We start from the raw sequence: 8,471 nt of genomic DNA, 5'->3' as shown, positions 1-8,471 counted from the left end.
ATAGGAAGTTTAAGGACATCCTTACAGAGAAACCGCAGACCAGCAACTAATAAAACACAACTGAGGATTACTTTCGGGAAGTTTGCTCAGAAAACACGTCCTTCTATATGAGAGTATTTTCTATTAAATGATTCTACTAAAAGCTGGTTTAGACATGACAAGTATTTTAACTAAAAAATAAATAATCAAACACAGCAGAACATTACATTGTATTGCCTTACGATATGCTTTAAGAAATTGATCATTTTTTAGTGTCCTTGAATCAACTTTGTGTAGTATCTTGTGTTCAGTATTGCTAAATGTTTTATTATGACTTGCACAAGCTGGTTTCTTTGTAAAAACTGCAGTTCAAAGCATTCAATCTTGGGAAATACTAAGCATTTACCTCGATGTAACAAAAAACATTTTGGTACAAACTGAAGGGGATTTGCCATGCTAGCTCACACAATCAAAGAAAACAAACAGGAACTGCTGCTTTGCCTGTGGCTGGTGTTTGAGCTGAACACAAAAAAAGAAACCTTGCAAGCAGGAAGGCAGTGTTACCTCCATTGGCACAAGGTGAGGTTCTTAGATAGTTTGCCCTGCTATGCAAACAAAGAACTTTGTTCATTACAATAAATTTAGTGAGACTGCATGAATAAAACATAAAGATGTATGTCTACTGAGTATTAAAGGTGATACTTCTGTGAATACAAAAACCCACTAAAATAGTTATTTCGAAAGAACTCCGCTTGTCAGCCAATATATTAAGCTTCATTTTTAAGCTTCACAAATCAATATTTCAAATAGAAACATTGGATTAAATTACTTCTGAATGTGTTATGTAAAAGGATCGCTTGTCGGACCAACCTTTACATAATTATTACCCAATTTTGCAGAGCACATCAGCTCTCAGGAGGGCTTCAGTTTTTCTTGGATCAAAGTCTACTCTTGACAACCTTGTTTCCAGCTGTAGCAGGCAGCTGTTTGCAGCAAAAAATATCTGATTACTTCACTGTACACTTCATGCCCAGCACCAAAGGGCAGATGGTCAAAATTCGAGAATGGCTTGTGGACAGGAAAGAAAAAAAAGTTGGATGAAGTCCGAAAGAGAACTAAGAGAAGGGAGAATATTTTACTTTGGAGATATCAGACATTCACAAAGTGGATTAAAAAAATGTTCTCTATGTTTGCGTATCGCTTGGCTGTGTAAAGACGGGTAGCTGCGAAATCGGCACCAGAGACATACATCAGTAAGAACCCTTCACTACCTCAGTGTTCGGTCTGCTGAAGACGGAGGAAAGGTTCTTTGCCAATTCTGGCTAAATGCCAATAATTCTGAAATAATCATTAAGTATAAATCCCTCTGAGTTCTCTTACCAGTCTGTCATGCATTTCTTTATTACAACACTACATGTGTATGTGTTTAATCTCCCCTCAAAATACAAGTAAATACTAATATTTTAATCTAATGATCAATGAAAGATATTATTTGATTGACATTGAAAAATCCTTTAATCCTGAATAGTTTGCTAAATCTTTGCCTTAACATATTCAAAGGGTGACAATAAGTCAGTGCTCTATTTTCAACTTTTTTTATTGCCCCCCATATTTGGCTAAAAACAACATTGTTACACGTCAGGGTTTTGTCTAAACCGGGTAACAGGCGCTGTGCTCTCTTACTTTCAGCATGCGCCTTCATATGGAAATGCAGATTTGCCATGTACATTTTAAAGTGATGCCAGATACCATATATTTCTGTTCGTCAATACTGTGTATATATATATATAATTACTCCAAAAGTATGAAAATCGTGTCAAATAGAGCGTCAGACTGCTTGGACAGCTTTTTTAAAAAATGTGGCTTATGTCCGCGGCAACATCTTGTACGTATACAGGTGTCAAGTTCTCGCGATAATTGATATACACATCTTCTATACAAGATCAGCGCCACAGTATTGCCCACATACTATATTTTTCTAGGGAAACCCCTGCATTGATAATAAAAATGTATCTACCTACACAGCAAGCAATGACTTTACATTCAGTCTTTGTTCTGACTTGATGGCTTTAGTCTCTAGAACGATTAATCAACATGGAGTACCTGACCCTCAAGGTTGCTTGTACTGTATGTGCCATCTTGGGAAAAAAAAAAGAAAAAGCCCTTTGGCAATGTTTCACAGAGGGGGGGCACTTTTTCACACTTTTGTTGAAATGCCTATCAATCAATACAAGTTACTTAGTCACATCCATCACATGGGGTCTTTGCTTTTTGTCTTCCTCATCATTATAGGGGAATGTTGTTCATTTAAAACAATGAGAACACAAGTGTAAGTAGAAATAGGTGTATGGTTTTAATTAAAAAGAACTTTTCTTGTCAGTACATTTTCAGTTTAGTGTTGTGATGTTTCACATGTGGCTTCATACTGTTGGTTCCCAGAGTCTCATTATTATGTAGCCTTAAGCATTCTTTATACACAACAGACCACTCTGAATCCAGCAAACTGGGCACTCAACTGTTCCCACCAGCTGTTCCACATTTAAGGGATGAGAGTTAACAACAAATGACACCATGTCCTCAAGAAGTCAGTTATTTCTCAGTTGTATATTTCATGACAAAATGAACTTTTCACTACCTCCATCTTTTGATTTCACTAGTCTGACTGCTTCACATCCTGGAGAAGGTTTAAAGTAAACTCCAATCGTGGGGTTTAAAGATCCTGAAATATTTGATGACTCTGAAGAGGTTTTTGAACAGTCCACCATGTATGAAATGTGTAGGTGCTGCTGTCTAAGAGTGCAAATTTAGTTGTAACTCATGAGTGTCATAGGCTTTCTTCTCCTGCAACCCCCCCCCCCACCCCACACACAAACACACACATGGGCAGCAAAGAAAATGGAGGCTCAAAAAAAATCACTGCTGGAGGGCTACATATATCAAAGTCTATAGTTCGTTCAAAATGAGTTTTTGTCCACTATATCTATGTAGTGCATTTGGACTTTGACAGTAAGGTACAGTTGGAGAAATGTAACACATTACTTTTTACTCAGACAAGAAGCAGTTGTTGAACTATATAACATAATGGAATTTTGTGTGAAGAACTCAGTGCAAAACAAAGTAATTGAGGTTACCTTGTTTTTTTTATTTTATTACCTAGGTCAGTCTCTTTTGAAAGCCGAATGTCAAAGCTGAGTTGGTTTGAATTCAAATTTTTAGATGGAGACATTTAGTCCACTTTTTTTTGTCAATCTGATGTCATTAGCTGAAGGTTAACAGTGATAACAGCTGTCAACTCCTATCCTTTGAATATTGGATTCTCTTGTATTGAACTGATAGCAACATACAATATGCAATCATATTTATTAATCCTTCTGTGCATGACATTTTCAAGTGGTTGTTATTTATTATTTTAAACTAATTTGGCCCTATTGGAGTCATTTTACTATAATTTTCAGAAGAATCACTGCAGGAAGGGAGTCACTGCGATGCAACCTCATAAGCGGGTGATTTAAATTCTCTGGATTTTGTTTCTGGGAAAAAATGTTTATCAATCGACAGAAATATTTGGCTTGAGTGCATAAAAAGTACAAGTTGTCCCCTAATGCTCATTTGCTGTTTTTAATCATTGTCGTGAAAAATCACGGCAACCAGTGATGCCCTTTTGCTATAAGAACATTTAAAATATTCAGAACTACAGGTGGAAGGCTGTTCAATATCAAAGGTTATTGTTTTACATTAATTAAAATACCGTCTTGTAAATTAATAGCTAAACATTGATCCTTTTAATAGGGGATCAGTTATTCTTAGTTTTTGTCCTCATGGATCTTTTTTTATGTCCCGTAAACCTCAGGCTGCAGGGTGCATTTAATAGAACTGCTCAACATTTGTATTTTGGTGTTTGGTCTGATCGATTGGCACACTTCCCTGCAGGATGTCAGCCATTATCATAATAGCCAACCAAATCACTATTACAAAAAAATGACCATGCATTTACATTCTTCAGAAACAATAGCTTTCATTATGCTGCATAACTCAGGTCTATAAATTAGTCCCATAAACTAAGGTTGGTATTTTGTGTGAAGCTAAATACGCTGTATAGAACGGAACAAAAAGCCATAAAGGATACTTGCTGAGGCATTTTTGCATTAAGCTCAGTAGACTCAAAATAAGGCACCATATGCTTCTGTGGTTTATGTGACATCGTTAGCATAAATAATTAAGATAATAACGGTGTTGTTAATGCTGCCAATCGTCTTAAAGATCAATATAACCAAGACACAAAAAAGCAATTTTTCTTGGGTTTATCCTTCAGTTTTAAAGATACAAATTACACTGTGTAGTGGTTTATATTTAAATCTACCAGGGAAACATGTGGTCCAGAGACAACTGGTTTATATGTGTCATTTCATTCAATCCCTTTTAACCCTTGTATTATGTTGAAAAAAAATTACATTGATTATGTTGCGGGTCATTTTGACCCATACTGTGTAAATGCACTCAAAACAGTGAAGAAAACAGGTTAAACCAATAACAACTTTATTTTAGATTACATAAACATTTAGAAAAGTGACATACAATACATTTTTAATTCCAACACTATATTTAAGAACTATTTAGTCTAATCCTCTTGTCCTCCTCCCGGCTCAAAATGATAATTCTTCCCTCCTTCTTTCCTCCTGCCATGCTCTCTCCTTCCTTCTTCTCATCCTGTTTTCCTTCTCTCTGTTCATCCTCCTCTATTCCCTTCTTTTCTCCCTTCCTTCCTCCCTTCATTCTTTCCTCCTTCCTTCCTTCTTCTCTTCCTTCCTTGCTTTCTCCATTCTTTCCTTCCTACCTTCTTTCCTTCCTCCCTTCCTCCTTCCTTGACCAAAGAAAGCGCAAGGGCTACATTTTTCCCTCTTCATGAACACATTTCTTTTTAACTTTGACTTCAACTTTAACTTCATCCCAGCGAACTTCAACTTTTCAATGTTCTCCACATTTTTCTTCAACATTTTCAATGTTCTCCACATGATGGACAGAATGTTACTGTGTGCTTTCTGCAGATGTAATTCTTGCATTTCACACAAGAGGTACTTGTTTTACTGTCCTCTCGGGAGGGACAGACCTGGCATCTTTTCCTTTTCTTTCCACCTGTGTTCACTGGATGTTGGTTGGGTGAGGTTGGGTCGGGTGACCTGAGCTTGACCTTTTCAATGACAGCTGCAGCTGCTGGGGATCGAGCTGGCCTGGCTCGCGTCTGGATCTTGGGAGTGATAAGTGCTTTGCCGAGTTCTTCCAGGAAAAGCCGACGTCTGTACAATTTGCCGGCATTCCATTTCTGGTTGATTGCAGTCCACAGGACATAGGCATTGTAAGCAGACACGTCCACAATGTTGTAGAAAATCACCAAAGGCCAACGGGCTGTCTTGCGCTGGCAGCTGTATGTTGCTGTGACTTTGTCCAGATTGTCAACTCCTCCTTTGGTGGAGTTATAATCCAGGATCATTTGTGGCTTCATGTCTTCTCTTGTGCTCAGAGATGCATCTGTGTGCATTATACTCATTACAAGAACATTCTTGTTTCTCTTTGGGCAGTATGAAACAACTGTTGCTTTCTCAGTGAAAGCAAATATTGAGGAATGCAGAGGTCTGCCCTGCATCTTCAGAATTTCAGTGGGAAGTTCTGGCTTATTTCTTCTGACTGTTCCCAACATGGTCAGCTTTCTCTTCTGAAGTTCATCTCCAAGGCGGTAGGATGTAAAGAAGTTGTCACATGTGATGTTATGACCTTGCAGCCCTTCACTCATTTCCAGCACCACAACGCATCCCCTGATTCTTCTCAGATGTTCCTCCAGGTAGCTTTCCAGTGTATACTTGCATATTCCATGCATAGCTGGATTTTGCATCACAGGCTGCCCATATTTTGATGCCATACTTGGCGGGCTTGTTGGGCATGTACTGTCGGAAAGGACAGCACCCCCTGAATGGAACAAGGCGCTCATCTACAGTAACATGGGGACCAGGATTGTACAACAAAGGTAAAATTTCAACCCATTTATCCCACACATCTCTGATCGCAGCTAGTTTGTCTCTTTCACGTCGACCAGCTCTGGTGTCGTGGTTGTCAAAGCGGATCACACGAGATATCATGTGGAATGTCTCCAGAGACATTGTTGCACGAAAGATTGGCCTTCCATTCTCTTCATTCCATAGACTTGCAGTTGCTTCTCCCTTTGACCTGTACACTCCAGCTAATAACAGAACTCCAATGTAAGCATGCAAGTCAGTCTGATCCAGTGGCTTCCATTTCTCTTGAAACACACGTCTCCCCTCCAAGTTGGTCATTTCCAGTATAATCCTCTCTATTGGTGAGGATATGAAGAGCTGAAATGCTGATTGAATCTCATCAACTCGTGTGACAGCAAATCTTGTAGGACCGGGAGTCATTTTGATCACATTGGAAGATGACAGTCTGCCTCGGCTTGGGTGTGGTGATGTTGACCATTTTATATTACCGTCCTTAGATGCCCATGTCCCCTCTGTGGATGATGATTGCTGCATTCCTTGGTTTTCATCTGTTGGAGGAACAACGGCAGACTCGTCCTCTGAATCCTCCTCATCGTAGGAAAATTGACAATCTGGATCAGCAATAACATTGTCCTCTGTCTCTGAAAGATCCTCTGGTTCTGAAATATCTTTCTCTACATCACTAACCCAGTTCAAAATCTGTGATAAAGCCTCCTCAGCTGCCGTCCTTCTGGAGCTCATTTTTGGTGAGTTTGTCAAAAAGATGACATGAGAACAGTGACAAGGACAAGTGTGAGAAAGTTCCCTCTCTTCACACACCTGGCTCTGGGTCTCAGAGGCAATCAAAATACAAACAATTGTACATCAAAGTAAAAAGTACATCAAAGAGACATGTTTATTTTGGATCTGAACAGCTATTTACCCACATTAAAGGGTCTGGGTCAAAATGACCCGCAACATCATCTTTGTATACAAACTCTGCACAGACATTCCACTACACATCAGAGTGTCCAGATTTTACACACCAGTTCATGACCCTAGATGATGAAAAGTCACCAAATTTAATCAAGAAAAAGAAAGGATAACCAGTACTTTGGTCAACACAAAAACTGAAATGGGTCAAATTGACCCTTAACATAATACAAGGGTTAAAGCAAATTGCGTGCATTGATTTCATTGTTGCTTTGAAAAGGCTGCTGGTTATGAAAACTGTGAAGAAATGTCTTAGGTATCCATTACTCAAAACAGCTCAGGCATTGTGATAGTCGAGCGCCTGATCCCTCTCATCTTGTTCATAATTCCATAAGTTATTATGAGTCGAATATTAGAGGCTGCCAGTCTTGTCTCCCATCTGCACTGTGCACTAACACAAAATGGAGTTATTGTAATTATAGCTTTCATGCATGGGAAGGTTCATTTTAGGAGGTAACTTGAAGGACTGAAAAAAGGAAATCTAAGTTGTGACTGACAAGAGAAGGATGGAAAATATCTCGCTGTCAGCAAAAAACACCTCTGTAACAAAACCAGAGTGTAAGGGTCGGTATTGACGGTATTATCACTGCTATTCACAGTAGAGGGAGCTTCAGTAATGCAAATTGTGTTTGTGACAAGATGAACTTTTCAGTCCCCCTCTATAATGCAGGCTTGTCATGGAACATTGGATTTTGACTTGTTTTTAACAGTGTAGTGTCCCTAACCTCTGTGAACCAGCTCCTTGGATCTCTGTCAGAGCCGTAGGAATGTATCCCAACACTTACTCTCTCATGCCACTGCAATAAACAATTTCCTCAGATAAATAATAACCAATGTTGGAAATGCAACTCTCACAGCACCCAGAAGGAATTTACGGATACACCTTATGGGAGATGAACATTCCTTTTCTGGTGTGAAACCAAAGGCAAGGCAATAGTCTAAAGCTTGTTTCAGTGTAAAAAGTTCACAGGCGCTCATCCCGTTAAATTTCCATGGAGCAGCTCTAGATAGTGCATCTTGATAACATCACAGACTGCAAACTCCTCTATGGTCTCTGATATAGGATTTTAAGAATAGATACTATAAAACTAAATTGATCCTCTTTGGGAAATTATTACCAACAATATATAAAAATACAGTGGGATGTATGTTTTATAGAATCTGGAGGAAAGTAATAGGATACTAGCATATACTGAAACTGATAAATAGAATCAGGAATAAAACAGCAAATAAAACAAATCCATGGAACTGTTGCAGGAGATAATGTTGGTTACTGGTTGCGGGACCAATATCCCTACAGTTCATTTTGTATGATAACTTGTATAAAATCTTTAACTGAGTCAATTTCAAGCACATGCTCTCTGATGTAGTGATACAAGCTAACGGTTTTATTTAGTCTGTTATTATGCTGTGAAAAATCCGCAGGGAAGTTTTGTAATGTGCATAACCAGTCATGTGTCATTTGCAATAATTAAGAGGAGCAATACCAACATGTCACCTCTGACAAATGTG

General features: G+C 38.6%; 1 pseudogene; it reads right to left on the bottom strand.

The window, feature by feature from the left end:
- Window positions 1-4,879: 4,879 nt before the first annotated feature.
- On the bottom strand, window positions 4,880-7,038 carry LOC134869877 (piggyBac transposable element-derived protein 4-like; annotated as a pseudogene).
- Between the last annotated feature and the right edge of the window lie 1,433 nt (window positions 7,039-8,471).

The sequence above is a fragment of the Eleginops maclovinus genome, chromosome 9 (genome assembly GCF_036324505.1).
Source record: "Eleginops maclovinus isolate JMC-PN-2008 ecotype Puerto Natales chromosome 9, JC_Emac_rtc_rv5, whole genome shotgun sequence".
Classification (NCBI taxonomy): Eukaryota; Metazoa; Chordata; class Actinopteri; order Perciformes; family Eleginopidae; genus Eleginops; species Eleginops maclovinus.
The sequence above is the reverse complement of the archived record's forward strand: the minus strand, read 5'-3'. Positions and strand labels throughout refer to the sequence as shown.